Source organism: Arachis ipaensis, chromosome B6 (genome assembly GCF_059453495.1).
Source record: "Arachis ipaensis isolate K30076 ecotype BB chromosome B6, ASM5945349v1, whole genome shotgun sequence".
In the NCBI taxonomy this organism is placed as follows: domain Eukaryota; kingdom Viridiplantae; phylum Streptophyta; class Magnoliopsida; order Fabales; family Fabaceae; genus Arachis; species Arachis ipaensis.
Genome location: NC_142441.1, coordinates 87713947 through 87737000, shown reverse-complemented (window position 1 = coordinate 87737000; position 23054 = coordinate 87713947).

Genomic DNA, 23054 nt, shown 5'->3' with positions numbered 1-23054 from the left:
TGAAAATGATAATTCAGATCTCAGGACCCAAGAGACTAGATAACCAAGTCTAGATCTCAATGCCTTCCTAGATCCAACAAGAACAATTGCAAAGGAAATGTAAATTGCAGAGAAAGTAGATGAAGAAGCAATTAACAGAAATTTAAATTCAATTGTGCAGTAAAGAAACAAAGAGATCTCAGAATGAAATTGAAACAGAATTCCTTCAATTCTCCAACCCAAGATCCAAGACAATTGTAATTGAAATTGAAAGCAAGAAAACTAAGAGGAAGGGAATTCAATTCTCCTTCCCCAAGACTTAGAAATTAAAATTCACTCAACACCAAAAGCTTTCCGAAAACTCTCTATGAAAACTAAAAGGGAAAGCTCTCTGAAAAACTTCCAGGAAAAAAAACTCCCCGAAAAACTTAAATCCTATGCTATTTATACACTTTCTTCAAATGGTCTTCAAGCCTTCAATTGGGCCTTTGCTCTTGATAGAATTGGGTTGATAGAGGCCTTGGTTGATTGCTCTTGGAGTTTGGAGAAGAACCGAATTGAACCGGGTTTGGAATCATGAAAGCTTGAGTAAAAGTTTGAGTAAAAGTTTGAGGCAAACTTTTACTCAAACTTTTCACATCAGCCACCCTCTTTTGCTGATACCGACGTTGGGGCAAAAGTTTGGGGTCAAACTTTTGCTCAAACGTTGGCCTCCCCTTGCACACTCATGGCGCCAACGTTTGCCAAAAAGTTAGAGGCAAACGTTGGCACAAACTTTTGCTCTCCAGGGTGTGTTGTTCATGCGCCAACGTTTGCCAAAAAGTTTGAGGCAAACGTTGGCGCAAACTTTTGCTCTCCAGGGTGTTGATTTGTGATGCCAAAAGTTTGCCAAAAAGTTTGAGGAAAACTTTTGCTCAAGCTTTTTGCCCAAAAGTTTGCACAAAAGTTTGAGGCAAACTTTTGCTCCAGCTTTTTGCCCAAAAGTTTGCCCAAAAGTTTGAGGCAAACTTTTGGTCAAGCTTTTTGCTCCCTGGTTCGTTTTCAATTAATCCAAAAGTTTGAGCTAAAGTTTGAGGCAAACTTTTGCTCAAACTTTTTGTCCTCTCTTCCTCCTAGCCATTCCTTCTTGCTTCAACCTTTCTCCAAGCTTTCTTCACCTATCATTAATCAACCAAACACATCAAAGCTATGCTCAAAATCATGAGATATTCATTCTTTCATAATATGTGACAATTATAGCATAAAACCTCATGAAATTGCATTAATTCATCTATGGTTGATTAAATCAAAGGAAGCATGAAAATCTACCCAATTGGCTTGCTTATGGCTCAAGAAAGTGCATAATTCCAATGAAAACATAAGAAAAAGGCTAGTGAAACTAGGCTAAGATGACTTGTCATCATAATTCATTTGTGAGAATTTTAGATAAGCGAATGGAGATGCTTTCATTCCTCTGAACCTCTGCTTTCCTGCTATCTTCATCCAATCAGTCTTACTCCTTTCCATGGCTGGCTTTATGTGATACATCACCGCTGTCAATGGCTACTTTCGGTCATCTGTCGGGAAAATGATCCAATGCCCTGTCACGGCACGGCTAATCGTCTAGAGGCGTCACCCTTGTCAATGGCTTCATCTTATCCTCTCAGTGAAAATGGTCAACGCACCCTGTCACGGCATGGCTATTCATCTGTCGGTTCTCGATCATGCTGGAATAGGATTTACTATCCTTTTGCGTCTGTGACTAACGCCCCGCAATCGCGAGTTTGGAGCTCGTCACAGTCATTCATTCATTGAATCCTACTCGGAATACCACAGACAAGGTTTAGACCTTCCAGATTCTCTTGAATGCCGCCATCATTCTAGCTTATGCCACGAAGATTCCGATTAAGAGATCTAAGAGATACTCATTCAATTCTAATGTAGAACGGAGGTGGTTGTCAGGCACGCGTTCATAGGGAATGATGATGATTGTCACGTTCATCACATTTAGATTGAAGAGCGAATGAATATCTTAGAAGTGAAATAAGATGAATTGAATAGAAAACAGTAGTACTTTGCATTAATCTTTGAGGAACAGCAGAGCTCCACACCTTAATCTATGGAGTGTAGAAACTCTACCGTTAAAAATACATAAGTGAAGGTCCAGGCATGGCCGAATGGCCAGCCCCTCTGATCTAAGAACCAGGCGTCCAAAGATTAAAGATGGTCAAAAAGACATTCCCGGATTCAAAGATGTCAAATACAATAGTAAAATGTCCTATTTATAATAAACTAGCTACTAGGGTTTACAGAAGTAAGTAATTGATGCATAAATCCACTTCCGGGGCCCACTTGGTGTGTGTTTGGGCTGAGCTTGAGTGTTGCACGTGTAGAGGTCCTTCTTGGAGTTGAACGCCAGTATTTGTGCCAGTTTGGGCGTTCAACTCTGGTTTTGGATCCTTTTCTGGCGCTGGACGCCAGAATTGGGCAGAGAGCTGGCGTTGAATGCCAGTTTACGTCGTCTATTCTTGGCCAAAGTATGGACTATTATATATTGCTGGAAAGCCCTGGATGTCTACTTTACAACGCAATTAAAATCGCGCCATTTCGAGTTCTGTAGCTCCAGAAAATCCACTTTGAGTGCAGGGAGGTCAGAATCCAACAGCATCAGCAGTCCTTCTTCAACCTCTGAATCTGATTTTTGCTCAAGTCCCTCAATTTCAGCCAGAAAATATCTGAAATCACAGAAAAACACACAAACTCATAGTAAAGTCCAGAAATGTGAATTTAACATAAAAACTAATGAAAACATCACTAAAAGTAACTAGATCCTACTAAAAACATACTAAAAACAATGTCAAAAAGCGTATAAATTATCCGCTCATCAGCTTACCCATTCACTGTCTGAAATGGGATATATGATACCTGCTTCCAATAGTCTGGTCACTTCCTTTTTGACAACTTCCAAGATGGTGGGATTCAATCTTCTTTGGGGTTGACGGACAGGTCTTGCTCCCTCTTCTAAAAATATTCTGTGCTCACATACATGAGGGTTGATGCCTACTATGTCTGCCAAGCTCCACCCAATTGCCTTCTTATGCTTCCTCAGCACATCAAGTAACTGCTCTTCTTGTTGAGAAGTAAGTTTCCTTGCAATAATAACTGGAAACCTTTGCTCATCTTTGAGATAAGCATATTTGAGATGCAGAGGGAGGGGTTTCAATTCTAACTTCTGATCATGAGCAGGCTCTGGATTATTTGGGGCTTGTGAAAATGGCGAAGTGCCCTCATTGTCAGTTAAAAGGGTCCCCACACTTGGACCTTGTCCAGTGTGCCTCTCTTCAAACTCTTCCTTGTGAACTTCAGCTACACTTTCATCTATGACATCACACTTGAAGATAGAACGATCTTCAGCTACACTTGTCAATGATTCCATTCAGATTGAAGATTACTATGCGGCCATCTATTTCAAAGGAGTATGTTCCTGAAAAAGCATCCAATTTGAATTTTGATGTCTTCAGGAATGGTCTTCCAAGTAGGATTGATGATGGCTTATCTGAATCATTATGGGGCATCTCCAAGATATAAAAATCAGTGGGAAATGTAAGCCCTTTAATATTCACCAAAACATCTTCAGCAACTCCAGCCACTGTAATAATACTTTTATCTGCTAACACAAAACAAGCTGTCGACCATTTTAAGGGAGGGAGCCTCAAAATATCATATATAGACAAAGGCATTATACTGACACATGCTCCTAAATCACACATGCAATCATAAATTACTACACCACCAATAATACAGCTAACTATACAAGGACCTGGATCACTACATTTTTCAGGTAATCCTCCCATTAAAGCAGATATAGAACTACCTAAAGGAATAGTTTCTAATTCATTAATTTTGTCTTTATGGATACATAAGTCTTTTAGAAACTTTGCATATTTAGGTACCTGCTGAATAACATCAAAAAGAGGAACAGTTACCTCAACCTTTTTGAATATTTCTACCATTTTGTGGTCGGGTTCCAGCTGCTTCCTGGGCTTCCTTGCAAGTTATGGAAATGGAATAGAAGTAGTGTTTTCTGTAGTGTTTGCGCCTTTTGGTGTTTCCTCCTATGGTTGAGCTATTTCTTCTTCAGCTATGTCCTGTATGTCCTCTTCCTCTTCAACATCTTCTATTTCTACTACCTCTTCAGCTGAGGTGTGTTCTGGTGGGCTTGGTTCCTCCTGATTCCTCTCCTGCAGTGTAGTTCCAGACCTTAGGGTGATGGCATTAATGCCTCCTTTTGGATTGGGTAATGGTTGAGAGGGGATTCCAGTGGAGCTTGAGGGTTGGTTACTGGAATTTTGTGTTGATCCAATCTGTGACATAAGAGCTTACAAAGTAGAGGTGAGACTATTCAGACTGGCATTAATACTATTCATGATATTATTTTCCATGGTCTATTGTCTTCGCTCAAGAGATTGTAGTAGCTCTTCATTAGGAGATAAAGAAGAATAAGTAAATTGAGAGGTCTGCTGTTGATTGTTCTTTGGTCCTTGGTTTTACCTCAGGTGAGGTGCTTTGTAAGGTTGATTCTGCTGCCTGTTGTTGTTATTATTCCACCTCTGATTTCCCTGATTATCTCGGCCTCCTCTGTTATTGTTGTCCCTCCAATTCTGGTTAGAATTATCCTGTCATCCATGGTTATTATTTCCACTTTGATTGTACCCTTGGTTGGGGCGGTCATAGAAGTTATGAGTGGATGCCACCATGTTGTCTTCTTGTTGGAGCTGCGGGCATTCATCAGTTTAATGGCTATAATCAGCACAGATTCCACAAATTCTTTGCGGGACTAATTGTTGGTTTTGCTGTGGCGAGGGAGGTTGAGCTTGCTGAGCTTGTTGTTGATTCAATTGCATCTGCTTCAGCAAGTTGGTCATCTCACATATACTCTGAGCTAGAGTCGCAGTCTCTCTGTTAGAGGATACTTCTGCAACGGCTTTTGAATGGCCTTGATTTTGCCTGTGGTTCCTAGTAGATTCAGCTAAATTACTAATCAATTGCCAAGCCTCATCAGTAGTCTTGTACTTCTTCATAGACCCATTTTTAGCACTTTCCAATGTGGTCTTATCTTGGGGCCTCATGCCCTGTGTGATATAACTAAGTAACACTATCTTGTCAATCATGTGGTGGGGGCATGCCTCCAGAAGATTATTGAAGTGCTCCCAGTATTCAAAGAGAGTCTCATTGTCATCCTGAACAATTGTGGAAATATCCTTCCTCAGTTTATCAGTAACATCAGATGGAAAGAATTTCTCCAAAAACTCCTTTCTGAGTGTATCCCAGTTGGAAACATTTGCTTGAGGTTGAGTGTAGTACCACTCTCTTGCTTTTCCCTCGAGAGAAAACGGGAAAGCTTTCAGCAAAATTGAAGTTTCATCAGTACCATCACGCCTGACAGTAGAACAGGCTGCCTAGAAATCTCTCAAGTGCTTGATAAGCTCTTGAGCAGGTAGGCCATGAAACTTGGGCATCAAATTTAGCAGTGCGGTCTTTATTTCAAAATCTGTAGCTACTGCTGGATGATGCGCTTGAAACGGTTGCATTGTAAAATCAGGGGCTCCTTCCTCCTGGATGGTAACTCTCCTAGCTGCCATGTCTTCTGCACGTAAAACAACCGAATCAGTAGAACGGGGGCTGGTTTCTTCCTTAAGTTCACTTTCATATCCGCCCTCAGAGCGGACTAACCGATGCTGATCTCGCCTTATTCGTGAAATAGTCCTTTCAATTTCAGGATCGAATATTAGCAAGCGCGGATCAGGAAGTGAACGCGTCATTTGACGAAAGAAACATGCAGCTCAAAGTAGCAAAATAAAATAAAATGTAAATAAATAAATTCTAATTAATAACTTTAGCACTCTATTGCAACTCCCCGGCAACGGCACCAAAAATTGATGGGGCGGAGAAATTGGTGAATTAAAAATTATTAAAATAGTTACGTTGCAAGTATAGTTTTTAACTCACCGAAAATCTGCCTATCAATTTAGAAATATGTCACAGAGAGTTTAAATTAAAAATTACTGGGAGTTGGAGTCCCAGGTTGTCTCCCAACAAGTTGCAGAAAAGTGTGCTGTTTTATTAATCAGATGTTCCAAAAGGTTGAGTTAAGTAGATAGAAAATTAAATTGAGAAAATTTAAATAATATGAATAAAAGCCTTGACTGGGAGTTGATTAGTTGGAATCTCTATTATTGATGGGATGATTTCAAGATTAATTTATAATTAATGGTTGTTCTGTTTAGTTATCCTTTACTAGGTAAAGGAAAGTCAAACAAGTTGGAATGCTAGATCTATTCACGAGTTGCAACCCACTTAGTTCAAAGGGATTGGTGTTAGTGACTGGACAGCAATCCAACAGTTAACCCAATTACAAATTCTCTTTCAATCCTTCCAACTCAAGAGTTCCTTTCAATCAACTCCCCATCAAGTGAAGAAACTACTCGCTCATTGTAAATAATAAATCCATAACATATGAAAGAGAATTAAAAGAAAACATGATTATTGGAATGGAAAATAAATTAAAATGGAAGAAATAATCCTTGTATTAAATAGTCATGAAAGTATTCAAATGACAAAATTGAACAAAGCAAAGAACATGGAAGAATAAAACCAAGTTAAGAGAACGAACTAGAATGACGAAGTCTTGATGAGGAAATAATTCTTCTCAATGTTCCAATGCTAAGACCAATTAAAAATTGAAATTCTAAAACCTAGAGAGAAAAACCTAGAGTAAAAACTAGATCTAAAACTGAAAACTGTGTAGAATGAATCTTTTACTTTGTTTCTGCATATTCTCTGGCTCTAGTCTACTGTTCCGGGCCGAAAACTGGGTCGAAATAAGGTCCAAAATCGCCCCCAACGAATTCTATAGATTAAACAGATCGCACATGTCACGCGATCGCGTCATCCATGCGGACGCGTCATTCGCGCTTTTTCTTGCCACGCGTTCGCGTCATCCATGCTACCGCGTCGCTTGAGCTTTTCCAATCCGCGCGGCCGCGTGAGCCATGCGGCCGCGTCACTGCGATTTGCTCTCCTTCGCACGATCGCGTGAGCTATGCGACCGCGTCACTTCTCGCTGGTTATCTCCTCAAATTCTTGTGTTCCTTCCATTTTTGCTAGATTCCTTTCCAATCTCCAACTCATTCATGCCCTATAAAGTCTGAAACACTCAACACACAGATCATGGCATCGAATAGAATAAAGGAGAATTAAAAATACATAATTAAAGTCTCTAGGAAGCAGTTTTCAAACATGTTATAAATTCAGAAAGGAATTATAATTTCATGCTAATTTAATGAATAAGTGGGTAAGGATCATGATAAAACCACACAATTAAACACAATATAAACCATAAAATAGTGGTTTATCAGGGACCCCAGAGGCTGTTGGCATTCCAAACATTGGTGGTGATTTCTGGATGAATTTAAGCACAAGCCACCATGACAGGAAGCTCATTGGTATGCGAAATTGCTACTCTGAGGTTGTAAAATTTGTTGTTCGTTCTCTCCCTGGCATGGCGCCAATAACTGGTACACAATACCATGGTCCAGACATAACTTCACAACTTCACACAACTAACCAGTAAGTGCACTGGGTCGTCCAAGTAATAAAACCTTACGTGAGTAAGGGTCGATCCCACGGAGATTGTTGGTATGAAGCAAGCTATGGTCATCTTGTAAATCTCAGTCAGGCGGATATCAAATGGTTATGGAGTTCTTGAATAGTAATAATAAATAAATAGAAAATAAAGATAGAAATACTTATGTAATTCATTGGTGAGCATTTCAGATAAGTGTATAGAGATGCTTTCGTTCCTCTGAACCTCTGCTTTCCTGCTGTCTTCATCCAATCCTTCCTACTCCTTTCCATGGCAAACTTTATGTAAGGGCATCACCGTCGTCAATGGCTACATCTCATCCTCTCTGTGAAAATGGCCCGATGCGCTATCACTGCATGGCTAATCATCTGGAGGCATCACCATTGTCAATGGCTACATCCCATCCTCTCTGTGAAAATAGTCCGATGCGTTGTCACTGCATGGCTAATCATCTGGAGGTTCTCGATCATACTGGAATAGGATTTACTATCCTTTTGCGTCTATCACTACGCCCAGCACTCGCGAGTTTGAAGTTCGTCACAGTCATTCAATCCCTGAATCCTACTCGGAATACCACAGACAAGGTTTAGACTTTCCAGATTCTCATGAATTCCGCCATCAATCTAGCTTATAACACGAAGATTCTGATTAAGAGATCCAAGAGATAATCATCCAATCATAAGATGATCCGAAGATGATAAATACAATAGTAAAAAGTCCTATTTATACTAAACTAGTCACTAGGGTTTACAGAAGTAAGTAATTGATGCATAAATCCACTTTCGGGGCCCACTTGATGTGTGCTTGGGCTGAGCTTGAAGTTTACACGTGGAGAGGTCATTCTTGGAGTTGAACGCCAGTTTGTAACGTGTTTCTGGCGTTCAACTCTGGTCCGTGACGTGTTTCTGGCGTTTAACTCCAGACTGCAGCATAGAACTGGCGTTCAACGCCCTTTTGCGTCATTTAAACTCGGCTAAAGTATGGACTATTATATATTTCTGGAAAGCCCTGGATGTCTACTTTCTAAAGCAATTAGAAGCGCGCCATTTTGAGTTCCGTAGCTCCAGAAAATCCACTTTGAGTGCAGGGAGGTCAGAATCCAACAGCATCAGCAGTCCTTCTTCAACCTCTGAATCTGATTTTTGCTCAATACCTGAAGTCACAGAAAAACACACAAACTCATAGTAAAGTCCAGAAATGTGAATTTAACATAAAAACTAATAAAAACATCACTAAAAGTAACTAGATCCTACTAAAAACAAACTAAAAACAATGCCAAAAAGCGTATAAATTATCCGCTCATCACAACACCAAACTTAAATTGTTGCTTGTCCCCAAGCAACTGAAAATCAAATAGGATAAAAAGAAGAGAATATACTATAAATTCCAAACTAACAATAAAACATAGCTCCAATCAGATGAGCGGGACTTGTAGCTTTTTGCCTCTTGAATAGTTTTGGCATCTCACTTTATCCATTGAAGTTCAGAATGATTGGCATCTATAGGAACTCAGAGTTCAGATAGTGTTATTGATTCTCCTAGTTTAGTATGTTTATTCTTGAACACAGCTACTTTATGAGTCTTGGCCGTGGCCTTAATGATGGTGTAATTTTGTGGAAAAACGAATTTCTCCAAAACACCCAAAACTAACCGGCAAGTGCACCAGGTCGCATCAAGTAATAATAACTCACGGGAGTGAGGTCGATCCCACAGGGATTGAAGGATTGAGCAATTTTAGTTTAGTGGTTGATTTAGTCAAGCGAATCAAAATTTGGTTGAGAGATTTGTGATTAACAAAATTTAAATTGCATGGAAAGTAAAGGGAATGGGTAATTTGCATGAAAGTAAAGAGAACTGAAATTTAAAGTGCTGAATCTTAAAGAACAAGAAATTAAATGGCAGAAACTTAGAACGCAAGAAATGTAAATTGCAGAATCTTAAAGTGCAAGAAATGTAAATGGCTTGAATTGTAAAGGGAATTGGGAATTGGATTTGCAGAAATTAAACAAGGAAAAGTAAAATTTCAACAAGCAGAGAAGTAGAAGATCACTTGGATTGAATCGAATCTATAAACAGAAATGTAAATGAGATTGAAAAACATTAAACAGAGGATGTAAAATTGGAATTCAGATCTCAGGACCCAAGAGACTAGTTAATCAAGTCTAGATCTCAATGCCTTCCTAGATCCAATAAGAACAATTGCAAAGGAAATGTAAATTGTAAATTGCAGAGAAAGTAGAAGACAGAAGCAATTAACCAAAATGGAAATTCAATTATGCAGTAAAATGAAACAGAGAGAGATCCCAGGATGAGATTGAAACAGATTTCCTTCAATTCTCCAACCCAAGATCCAAGACAATTGTAATTGAAATTGAAAGCAAGAAAACTAAGAGGAAGGGAATTCAATTCTCCTTCCCCAAGACTTAGAAATTAAAATTCACTCAACACCAAAAGCTCTCCGAAAACTCTCTATGAAAACTAAAAGGAAAGCTCTCTGAAAAACTTCAATCCTATGCTATTTATACACTTTCTTCAAATGGTCTTCAAGCCTTCAATTGGGCCTTTTCTCTTGATGGAATTGGGTTGATAGAGGCCTTGGTTGATTGCTCTTGGAGTTTGTAGAAGAACCGAATTGAACAGGGATTGGAATCATGAAAGCTTGAGTAAAAGTTTGAGTAAAAGTTTGAGGCAAACTTTTACTCAAACTTTTCACATCAGCCACCCTCTTTTGCTGATACCAACGTTTGGGCAAAAGTTTGGGGTCAAACTTTTGCTCAAACGTTGGCCTCCCCTTGCACACTCATGGCACCAACGTTTGCCAAAAAGTTAGAGGCAAACGTTGGCACAAACTTTTGCTCTCCAGGGTGTGTTGTTCATGCGCCAACGTTTGCCAAAAAGTTTGAGGCAAACGTTGGCACAAAATTTTGCTCTCCAGGGTGTTGATTTGTGATGCCAAAAGTTTGCCAAAAAGTTTGAGGCAAACACCGTCTCTATGTCCCTCCTTAGAAGATTTTCATAGAACTCTCTCACGATGGATTCATTAATTTCCATCGGATCAAGCTCCATGAAATTCCACGAGTAGAAGGCAAGGCGGTTATGAATGGTATCCACATACTCTTCTGGAATATTTATCTTTCTTTCCCAATGTATTGCCTTTGTCTCAAGCTTCCTATATTGAATTTGGGCCTCTTCACTTGCAAAGGTGTTCAGCCTATCGCTTGGTTTATCGATAGCGGGAGCAGATGATGAAGCCGGGGCTCTTTGCCTTTGCGACGCATCCTGAGAAAGAATCAGTGGAGTACAACTTAGAATCAAATGGTAAATGGCACAAAAGCAGAAGAGGAATTAATTAAAATTAAAATTTGGAGCCAAGAAAACTAAATAAACATTTAATTGAGGAAAACATTCTAAAAGTGTGGTATGTTCAAGAAAAAGCAATGTATTCCTCAATTAAGTAGCCTAAGGTTGTAAGTAATGAGTAGCAGAAAAGTTAAAGCATAAGAAACTTAGGCAATTGATTAAAGTGAATTGGAATTGTTAGGTATGTTGGATATTGAAGTTGTGCAAGTAAAAGCGCAAAATTAAAAAAAATGGCACAATCAATAATATCCAATTCAATGGTGATCAATTACTTATTCATCCAAAATTAACGAAGTAAGCCCAGAAGGTACTTATTACAGAAAGTGACAAGCTTGATAAAAATCAAGTTAAGTCGCCTAAACAAATGCAAGCATTAAGGAACAAGTACTCGTCACGTGATTAAATGGTTCCAAAAATCAAGATGAACAAGTGACCCAATTCAACTTACTACTTCCACTACATACTTATTACATAACACCAAGTAAGTGACCAAAGCAAAATTGTAAAACCAATTTCGTGATATAACTCAAAGTGACAGATAAGTACCTTAGTGAAATTCAATCATAAACATCTTCAAAATCATCCAAAATTGCACAATTCTTAATTATAATGCCTAATGAGAATAGAATCTAAAACATATCATGGCGAAACACATGAATTAAACAAAAAAGACTCATTGAGGCATTATGACAAATAATTGGTGTGCCCAACATGTAATCAGTGAATTTGAGTTCAATCTAAGCAGTCATGAACCATAGAAATAGCAATCAAACATTTGCAATATAATTAACTACTAATTAGGCAATTTAAACCTAACCTAATAACTAGAATCAATATTAAAAAGCATTTAAATTGATTGAAAAAATGAGAAACAGTGGATGAACCTGCGTTGATGATGGAGTGAGAATGGAGGGAGATGGGTGGCAACGGAGTCGCAACGGCACAGTGACTACCGCTACTAGGGTCGTGGCGGCGCTGTGTCACCAGAGCAGGGGATGCGGCTGGTTGGTGCAGGAAACAGGGCACATCTCGAGGAGGCTAGGCGTGGAGGGTAGAGAGAGAAGAAAGAGGGGAAAGGAGATAGAAGGAAGGCGACGGTGGTCACCGGCGGTAGTGGCGGTGTCGGTTGGAGGGATGGATGTTGGAATGTGGTTTAGTGATAGGGGTGGGAATATAGGAGGACAAAGAAGGGAAAAGGGTAATGGGAGTGGGTGAGGCGCGATAGGGCTTTCTTTCAAAATTCTACCTAGTAGGTGTTTTGTGCGTACGCACTAATCCTCTATCAAAGGCTTAGGAGCTCTGTTTATATTTTCTACGGATTATTAATCTACGTTTATTTTAGTTATTCGTGCTTCATTCAGATTAGTATCATCGGAAGGTATACGAGTCCCTTTTGAATTCTTTTATTATAATTGAAAAATTTGATATTTGAGTTAAAGCTTGAAACTCTTTCACGTGACTGTTTGAATTCAGCTAGGAATAGTGATTCAATTAGTGTGCATCACATGCATGATTTTTAATCACTCTACTTTTGAATAAATGACATATAATTTGGATTACAACAACTTTTGAAAATTGTGTTTTCTTCTAAGGTTTAAATGGACAGGACTAGCTTGAATACATGACATATAATTCGACCTAAGGACTACTTTTAAATCTTATTAGAAATTAAATCAGTTTTTGTGCTTAAACTCTTTTATTAATTAACTAAAAATTATTTGATTAAAGAGAAACTAAGGAACCAAGGAATTAAAAATGAGTTACTAATGATTTGTCGTGAAAAATCTTTGCATACTTCAAAATAAGTAAACAAGGTTTGGTTTTTCTAAGAGCATGAATGTCTCCGAAATCCTTGACTCTCACAAACATTGTCTTCTCTCAATCAACATCCAAGCTCACTTTCTCTCAAGTATTTAAGTACTCAAGATTCCAAGCAAGATACAAGTTCTTCCCTCATCAATCTAGGTTATTTTAATCTAATTAGGCATTTAATCTGACATTTGCTTATTCAATCCTTTAATCCTCGTAGGAATGGTATCCACTCACCGTGACATTACTTGAATGATCCGGTGCACTTGCTGGTATCCATGAGCTTTAACTTTCGCTCATCAAATACGTAAACTAAAAGAAGAAAAATAAACAAGATCTAAGTCAGTGATTTAACCGGACGTATGTTGTCAATCTCAATTAATCCTTGGCAATGGTGCCAAAAACTTGAGGAGCCAAAATTGATACGCCCATACTATTGGCAAGTGCACTAAATCGTATCAAGTAATAACACGATGGTTGGATATCGTTCCTATGAGGATTAATGGATTGAGGCAAGCAACGTTTAATTATATCTCGAATTAGATCAATCACACCTTGGTAAGAGGAATTGGTTCGTAACTTGGAAGAGACAGAGAAGTGAGAATTGATTTTGTTTGGATTATTGGGCGAAGGAAGGCTTAAAGAATCAGAAAGAAGTCAAGATAGGGAATGTTGAAGGTTTCGGGGATGAAGGTTTCAGGGATGATAAATCCTTTAGGAAGAACAGCGCTTGTGTTTTCAAAACATTCATTCATGCAAAAATCTTTTCATAGCAAATCATTTATAATTAAATTCCAATATCTTGAGAATCTAATTTCTCTTAACTTAATTAATAGCCAATGTCTTGGTCAATTAATCAAGAGAAGAGGTTAAGAACTATTTCAATTTTAAGCCACACTGATGAGAGAACTTTTGCGTGGTCTAGAAATTCGCAGATAAAGCCTCGTTGCAGGTATAGCTTCTAAACTAACAAAAGTCCTTTCATACAAACGTTTTGGTTGTCACAAGTAACAAACCCCTTAAAAATTGATAACCGAGTATTTAAACCTCGGGTCGTCTTCTCAAGGAATTGCAGGGAGGTATGTTCTTATTATTGGTTATGAGTCTTGTAAATTGGGGGTTTTGAAAGTAAGGAACAAGTATGTTAAATGATAAGAAAAATAAAATAATAATAAATGACAAAAATAAACTCTTGGCAAGGTATGAGAACTGGAAGTCCTATCCTTATCAATTGTGATGAGAATTGGATTTTAATCCCACATTGTTAACCTCTAACTATGAAGGTAAATCAAGTGGATTAATTAGCTTAATCCTCAGGTCCTAGTCAATTCCTATGGAAAGACTAGAGTTATTGGAGCAACTCCCAATTTCAACCACTGCTTTATTTTACAGCTCAAGCGTTACCAATTACTTAACCAAAGCCAAAAGGAAGGAAATATCTAAATTAAATTAAAAGCATTCATAAATATAATAGAACATTCATAAACTGAAATACCTCAATTTGTACTAATAAAGATATCAAATGTAACATGGAAAAGTTCATAAATTAAATTGGGAAAAAAAAAGAAAAATTTAACCTGATAAAAAGAAACAATCCTGAAGGTAAGAAAAATCCTAATCCTAAATCCTAAGAAAGAGGAGAGAACCTCTCTCTCTAAAAACTACATCTAAATCCTAAAATTGTGTATTGTGAGCTCATTTATGAATGGATGCATTTCTCCACTTTATAGCCTCTAATCTGTGTGTTCTGGACTGAAAAATGGATCAAAAACAGCCCAGAAATCGCCCCCTGCGATTTCTGTTACGTTCAGGTCGCGGGAAAATGATGCGGAGGTGTCGTCCACGCGTCTGCGCGGATTGAAGTTCGCAAATGCGACGCGGGCGCGTCATTCACGCGTTTGCGTCACCTAACTTTGAGGCAGCTATAGTAAATTATATATCAAATTGAAGCCCCGGACGTTAGCTTTCCAACGCAACTGAAACTGCGTCGTTTGGACCTCTGTAGCTAAAGTTATATCCGTTTGAGTGCAAAGAGGTCAGGCTGGACAGCATAGCAATTTCTCCAACTTCTTGTATTCCTTCCACTTTTGCATGCTTCCTTTCCATCCTCTGAGCCATTCCCGTCCTGTAATCTCTGAAATCACTTAACACACATATCAAGGCATCTAAAGGTAATAAGAGAGAATTAATATTAGCAATTTAATGGCCCAGGAAACATGTTTTCAATCAAAGCACATAATTAGGAAGGCAAATATAAAACCATGCAAATAGTATGAATAAGTGGATAAAGAGTTGATAAAAACCACTCAATTGAGCACAAGATAAACCATAAAATAGTGATTTATCAACCTCCCCACACTTAAACATTAGCCTGTCCTCATGCTAAGCTCAAGAGGAGCTATAAAGGTGGAGAGGAGTAGTAGAATGTATGAAATGCAGCCTATCTATATGAATGCAACTACATGCAAAATGATTCTACCTACTTGGTTAAAAGTAAATAAGTTCTCCAAGACAAATATGAATTAAATTCCACTAATTCAAATTTATACAATGAAAGACAAGTAAACTTGTAAGAAGATAGCTCATGAAAGCAGGGAACATAGAATTAAGCACTGAACCCTTACTGGTAGTATATATCACTCTAATCTCTCAAGTGTTTAGGGTAATCACTCTACTCTTCTCTAATCATACTTTCTAAACTTTGTTCTTCATCTAACCAATCAACAATATTTAATATACCAATGCAAACATCATGAGGTCTTTTCAGGGTTGTAATGGGGCTGAGGTAAAGGTAAGGATGCAAGTATGGCCAAGTGAGCTAAAATATGAATCTTTGACTAACCTAAGCTCTTACCTAACTTTAAAATCATACCTAGCTACCCATAATTCCCACTTTTGTATTACATGCTCATGTATCGACTTTTCTCTTTTTTTTTTATTTATCACATGTGCATTGATTTTTCATTAATTTAACATTAGGGTAATTTTGTCCCCTTATTTATTTACTTATTTATTGAATATTTTTTTCTCTTTTTTTTTAAATTTTTTATTATTTTTTTTTATTTTTTTTATAGAAAAATAAACATAACTTATCAATGCACATGGATTTTTTATTTTTCTAGTCTCACATGAGTAGGTACCCAAATTCCTAATATTTTATCAGAGTAAAAACATAACACATTCCCTTATTAACCCATGTTCCCACAGTTTTCCCACACTTAGTTGATGCACAATCTCTAACTTAAGCTAACCAAAGATTCAATTTGGGATAATTAATTTGTTTTTCTGCTTATGGTTATAGAACAAGAGGGGATTAAAAGCTCAAGGGGCTAACAAAGGTGATGTAAAAAGTAGGCTAATTTGGGATAAGTGAGCAATTTAAACAATGGCCTCAATCATATGTAAGCATATAAATACACTAAATAATAGATATATAGAATGGAACAAAGCAAAGATTGCAATCATAGAGAAGAAAACACACAAGAATAAAAATTTATGGTTAAATAATGTAACCATATAAATAAGCTCAAAATCTTATAGGTTGGGTGTTCTTAGCTTTTTAAACTATGTTCCAAATACAACTTCAAACAAGTTTCAATAGAAAAGTTTTTAATTTAAATTAGTGAAATACTATAAAAATTTCTTGAAAAAAAAAGTATTATTTCAACCAAGTGGTAACTAAATGCATAAAATCAAACAAACATGCAATTAAATATGCAAATGCAGCAATTAACGAAGAAAATAAAATATTGGTGTTGAGAAGAAAATACTAACCCATGGAGATCGGTATCGACCTCCCCACACTTAAAGATTGCACCGTCCTCGGTGCATGCTGAGATGTGCAGGTGGACGGGTGAAGAACTGAAGATTGATGGTTTAGAAGTTATAATAAACTCTCGTTGTAAGTATAGTTACTAAACCAAGCAATCAACCTTTCATACAAACGTTGTGGTTGTCACAAGTAACAAACCCCTAAATAAATTGATAACCGAAGTATTCAAACCTCGGGTCGTCTTCTCAAGGAATTGCAGGGAGGTGTTCTTATTATTGGTTATGAGTTGTAAATTGGGGTTTTGGATCAAGGTAAAAAGTATGTTGAATGACAAGTAAAATAAAATAATAATAATTCTAAAATAAACTCTTGGCAAGGTATAAGAACTAGAAGTCCTATCCTGGTTATCCTTATCAATTGTGATGAGAATGGATTTTTCTCCCACTTTGTTAACCTCAAACTATGAAGGTAAGTTAAGTGAACGAATTAATTCGAATCCTCAAGTCCCAGTCTTTCCTTGGGAAAAGTTAGAGTTATTGGATCTCGAAGTAATTCTTGAAGAATTCCAATTTTCAATCAACAATGAATTTGATAACCCAAGAGTTACCAATGACTCAACCAAAGCCAAAAGGGAAAAATCCAAATTATTTATATAAATAAAAGAAAGCAATCATTAGTTTGAAATACCTCAAAATATATTAAATAGAAAATCAATCTAAACATAGAGAGTCATAAACAAAATTGAGAAAATAAATAATTAGAACATTGAACCTGGGATTGAGAGTCACTCCTAAAACTAAGAGAAGTCCTAAATCCTAATCCTAAGAGAGAGGAGAGAACCTCTCTCTCTAAAAACTACATCTACTGCTAAAATTGTGAATGTGAAAGCCTCCTCATGAATGAATGGATTTTTCCACTTTATAGCCTCTAATCTGTGTTTTCTGGGCCGCAAACTGGGTCGAAAACAGCCCAGAAATCGCTGGAGAAGAATTCAAAAACGTTGATTTTTGTCACTGCGACGTGGCCGCGTGGGGCACGCGTTCGCTTCGCCTAGCTTCAGGGCAACTATGGCATATTATATATCAAATCGAAGCCTCGGACGTTAGCTTTCCAACAAAACTAAAACCGCGTCGTTTGGACCTCTGTAGCTAAAGTTATAGCCGTTTGAGTGCGAAGAGGTCAGGCTGGACAGCTTAGCAGTTTCTCCAACTTCTTGTATTCCTTCCACTTTTGCATGCTTCCTTTCCATCCTCTGAGCCATTCTTGCCCTGTAATCTCTGAAATCACTTAACACACATATCAAGGCATCTAATGGTAATAAGAGAGGATTAAACATAGGGAACTTAAGGCCAAAGAAGCATGTTTTCAATCAAAGCACATAATTAGGAAGGCAAATATAAAACCATGCAAATAGTATGAACAAGTGGGTAAAGAGTTGATAAAAACCACTCAATTGAGCACAAGATAAACCATAAAATATTGGTTTATCAACGGGTTATTTCAACTGATGCTTTTCTTCAAGGATTGTGCAGATGGACTTGTTTGTCTTGTTTTTTAGAAGTTTCTCCCTTTTTCCGTCTTCGGTGGCCAGCCTGAAAGAAGAGAAAAGGAAGAAAAGTAACCCAAAAGATAGAAAATAAATAATATATGGGTATTAATGCCAGATTATAAGGGTCTCATTTACATGGAAGCTTCAACATGTTCGTGAGAAAATAATAGAAGCACATGGCATATCAGTGGTGCAGAAATTGCAACAAAGGGGAGGAGTGTGGGTAATGAAAATATCAATATAAGTTCATGTCAATGCAAATGAAGTGCAAGTATCATAAAAGATTGGCATTGGTAGATAAGTAATATCATCCCACAGTGTAAAACAAGTTACTAAGTACCAAAGTAAATTCAAGAAAAGATGCAACAGTTAATAAGAAAATCTTTAACACCAACGGAAAAAATAATGAATTTAGAAGAAAATAAAAATATGCACAGAATTAAAATGTAATGAATGAAAGTATGTAAATAAATTAGGTAAAATAGAATGGAAGTGAAAAAAGATGAGAAGTTAAAAAGATAAAGTAAGAAAGAAAGAAGAAAGAAGAAAAGATGGAAGACATTAGGATTGGGGAAGAAAAGGTAAGATATTTGGCTGATCTGGATAAGCTGTGCGCCGCATGTGACACGGATGCGTGAGTGACGCGGTCGCGTGGTGCGCGATAAGGTCAGGTGACACGGACGCGTGGGTCACGCGATCGCATGACCTGATTTGTACGATTGGCGCGAGTGCAGCCTCGCGTTCGTGCAACTCTCTGTTCGAAACTCTTTTTGCCAAATTTTTGGGTGACGCGGTCGCGTGGTTGACGCGATTGTGTGGATGCATATTTGTGCCTAAGACACGCCTCCAGCCATGCTCTCGCGTGACTCTCTGTTCGATTTCTTTTCTTCCCAATGCACTGGTGATGCGGTCGTGTCAACGACGCTGCCGCGTCGCGTGCTTTTTTTTTATATATGCAATATGCAGTATGCAGAATGTAAAATGCAGATGTGGATGTTATCAATAAATCCAGGTTCAATAAAAATAGAATAAACTCAAAAATAAACAAAACGAAATAAAATTAAAACTGAAAAGCGAACGATCATACCATGGTGGGTTGTCTCCCACCTAGCACTTTTAGTTAAAGTCCTTAAGTTGGACATTTGATGAGCTCCCTGTTATGGTGGCTTGTGCTTGAACTCATTCAGGAACCTCCACCAATGTTTGTACTTCCAGTAACCTCCGGGATCCCAAACTAGGCACCAGAAGCCTTTGAGCAGCTTCAAACAGATTCTTAGGCTCCCGGGGTGTTGGATGTTAGAACAGATTCCAGGATCCCAAACCTTGCTATTGCACCCGTCTTCTTGTTGACCATCATGATTCCATCCGGGTGGCAAGCAATCTGAATTCTCACTAAAGCGGCTAACCAACTTCCTAGACCCATTCAGTTGAGCTTTACACCAACCTTTGCGTTCAAACTTAAAGCTTCCAACCATAATGAACCTTGCAGGACAATTCTTACCACTAACCATCTTCTTCTTACTCTTAATGCCACAAAGAGCTCTAAGTTGACCATCCATCTCCAGTAGCCCATATTCAAGTAGAATTAGAAAGCTAAGGGATATGAATTTTACCCACTTGAATGTTGTGAAGGATGATGGCAACTTAGGGGGAGGTATTTTTAACGAAATTGCAAGCTCCACTCCTTTGTGCTCTTCTCTGACAACTTCCACCTCTTTGCAAACTTCTTTAATTTCAACCTCTTCATCTTGGTAGATTTCTTCCAATTCAGTCTCTTCTGCACTACTTACCAAAGGCATAGGAGGTTGTCCTTCTTCTTCTTGAATCTCCATCTCTTGATTAACCTCTTCAAAGTCTTTAGCCATGATATGCCTTGGAGGTTGTACACCTTCCTCAACATCAATTTCAAATGTCTTTGAAGGAGGCTCTATAACTTGACTTTCCCATGGAGGTTCTGCATCTCCTAAGTCTGCAACCAATTCTTCTTCTTCGATAATTTCGACTTTCTCCACTTGTTCCAGTATAAAGTCATGATCCTTACTATCCACTAGAGTTTCTAGTATCTCCTTCATGCTACGATCTTCATTAGATTGCCCACATGAAGCCATGGGGGTTCCCTGAATGTCCGAACGTTTGGAAGGTAATTGATTTATTGCTAGGTCCAGCTGGCGAAGGGTTGCATTATGTCTTTCCATTGCTTCCTTAAAATGCTCTGTTGAGTCTTGAGGTGATGGATATGGACATGGTTCATAGGGAAGTGGTGGTTCTTGATATGGTTCATATGGCTCATAAGGTGGTTGGTATGGTGGATAAGGGTTAGGATCATATGAGGGTGTTTGGTGGTAAGGGGCTTGTGAGTATGGTGGTCCAAAGCTATTTTGAGGAGGCAGTTCATTGGCATATGATGGAGCTTGCTGGTAACTATAAGGGGGTCCACCATATCTATTGTCCTGGCATGCATTGTAGGATGGTCTTTGTCCATGGTATCCTGGAAGGTGTTGTTGCCTAAAGGGTTGATCAGATCCTCTTGGCTCCTTCCATCTCTGATTGTTTTGACCTTGATGCATGTTCCTGTTATAATTTCCATTCCTTGCAACAGCATTGGAACCAAACTCAAAGAGATGGGGTGAGAATTCATAATAGCAAATAAAAATTAAAAACGAAAATAAAATCAAATTTTAAATTAAAAGGTTATTTAAATTTTGAATTTGAAAATTAAATTTTGAAATTTGAATTTTGAAATTTGAAATTTGAAATTTAAATATTGAAATTTGATTTTTGAAATAAGATAAGATAAGATTTTGAAAAAGATATGATTTTTTTTAAAAGATTTAAATTTAGAAATTTAAATTTTGAAATTTTAAATTTTAAAATTTGAGATTTGAATTTTAAATTTTTAAATTTGAATTTTAAAAATTGGAATTTGAAATTTTGAAATTTGAATTTAAATTTTTTTTAATTTGAATTTTGAGAATTGAAATTTGAAATTTGAAATTTGAGTTTTAAATTTTTAAATTTGAATTTTAAAATTTGATTTTTAAATTTTGAATTTTTGAATTTAATAAGAAAAAAGAAAAACAATAAAATGACACCAAACTTAAAAATTTTTGGATCAAAACGAAGAAAACAACTAAGAACAACTTGAAGGTCAAGATGAACATGAAGAACAACTTGAAGATCAAGATGAACACCAAGAAAAAAAAATTTTTGAAAAATTTTTAATAATTAAATAAAAACCAATAACCTCTTAATTTATGAAAAAAGTAAAAATAAAAACAAATAAACAAGCAAAAAGCAAATATTTACAATAACCAATAATAAGGCACACGATTGCAATTCCCCGGCAACGGCGCCATTTTGATGAGAGAACTTTTGCGTGGTCTAGAAATTCACAGATAAAGCCTCGTTGCATGTATAGATTCTAAACCAACAAAAGTCCTTTCATACAAACGTTTTGGTTGTCACAAGTAAGAAACCCCTTAAAAATTGATAACCGAGTATTTAAACCTCGGGTCGTCTTCTCAAGGAATTGCAGGGAGGTATGTTCTTATTATTGGTTATGAGTCTTGTAAATTGGGGGTTTCGAAAGTAAGGAACAAGTATGTTAAATGATAAGAAAAATAAAATAATAATAAATGACAAAAATAAACTCTTGGCAAGGTATGAGAACTGGAAGTCCTATCCTTATCAATTGTGATGAGAATTGGATTTTCATCCCACTTTGTTAACCTCTAACTATGAAGGTAAATCAAGTGGATTAATTAGCTTAATCCTCAGGTCCTAGTCAATTCCTATGGAAAGACTAGAGTTATTGGAGCAACTCTGATAAGCGGATAATTTATACGCTTTTTAGCATTGTTTTTAGTATGTTTTTAGTAGGATCTAGTTACTTTTAGGGATGTTTTCATTAGTTTTTATGTTAAATTCACATTTCTGGACTTTACTATGAGTTTGTGTGTTTTTCTATGATTTCAGGTATTTTCTGGCTGAAATTGAGGGACTTGAGCAAAAATCAGATTCAGAGGTTGAAGAAGGACTGCTGATGCTGTTGGATTCTGACCTTCCTGCACTCAAAGTGGATTTTCTGGAGCTATAGAACTCTAAATGGCGCGCTTCCAATTGCGTTGGAAAGTGGACATCCAGGGCTTTCTAGCAATATATAATAGTCCATACTTTTCCCAAGTTTAGATGACCCAAAATGGCATTCAACGCCAGCTCTCTGCCCAATTCTGGCGTCCAGCGCCAAAAACAAGCTGCAAAGTGGAGTTCAACGCCCAAAATGGCACAAAAGCTGGCGTTCAACTCCAAGAATGACCTCTACACGTGCAACACTCAAGCTCAGCCCAAGCACACACCAAGTGGGTCCCGGAAGTGGATTTATGCATCAATTACTTACTTCTGTAAACCCTAGTAGCTAGTTTATTATAAATAGGACTTCTTACTATTGTATTAGACATCCTGGATCGTATTTTGATCCTGTGATCACGTTTTGGGGGCTGGCCATCTCGGCCATGCCTGGACCTTTCACTTATGTATTTTTAACGGTAGAGTTTCTACACACCATAGATTAAGGTGTGGAGCTCTACTGTTCCTCAAAGATTAATGCAAAGTACTATTGTTTTCTATTCAATTCATCTTATTTCGCTTCTAAGATATTCATTCGCACTTCAACCTGAATGTGATGAACGTGACAATCATCATCATTCCCTATGAACGCGTGCCTGACAACCACCTTCGTTCTACATTAGATTGAATGAGTATCTCTTAGATCTCTTAATCGGAATCTTCGTGGTGTAAGCTAGAATGATGGCGGCATTCAAGAGAATCCGGAAAGTCTAAACCTTGTCTGTGGTATTCCGAGTAGGATTCAATGATTGAATGACTGTGACGAGCTTCAAACTTGCGATTGCCGGGCGTAGTGACAGACGCAAAAGGATAGTAAATCCTATTCCAGCATGATC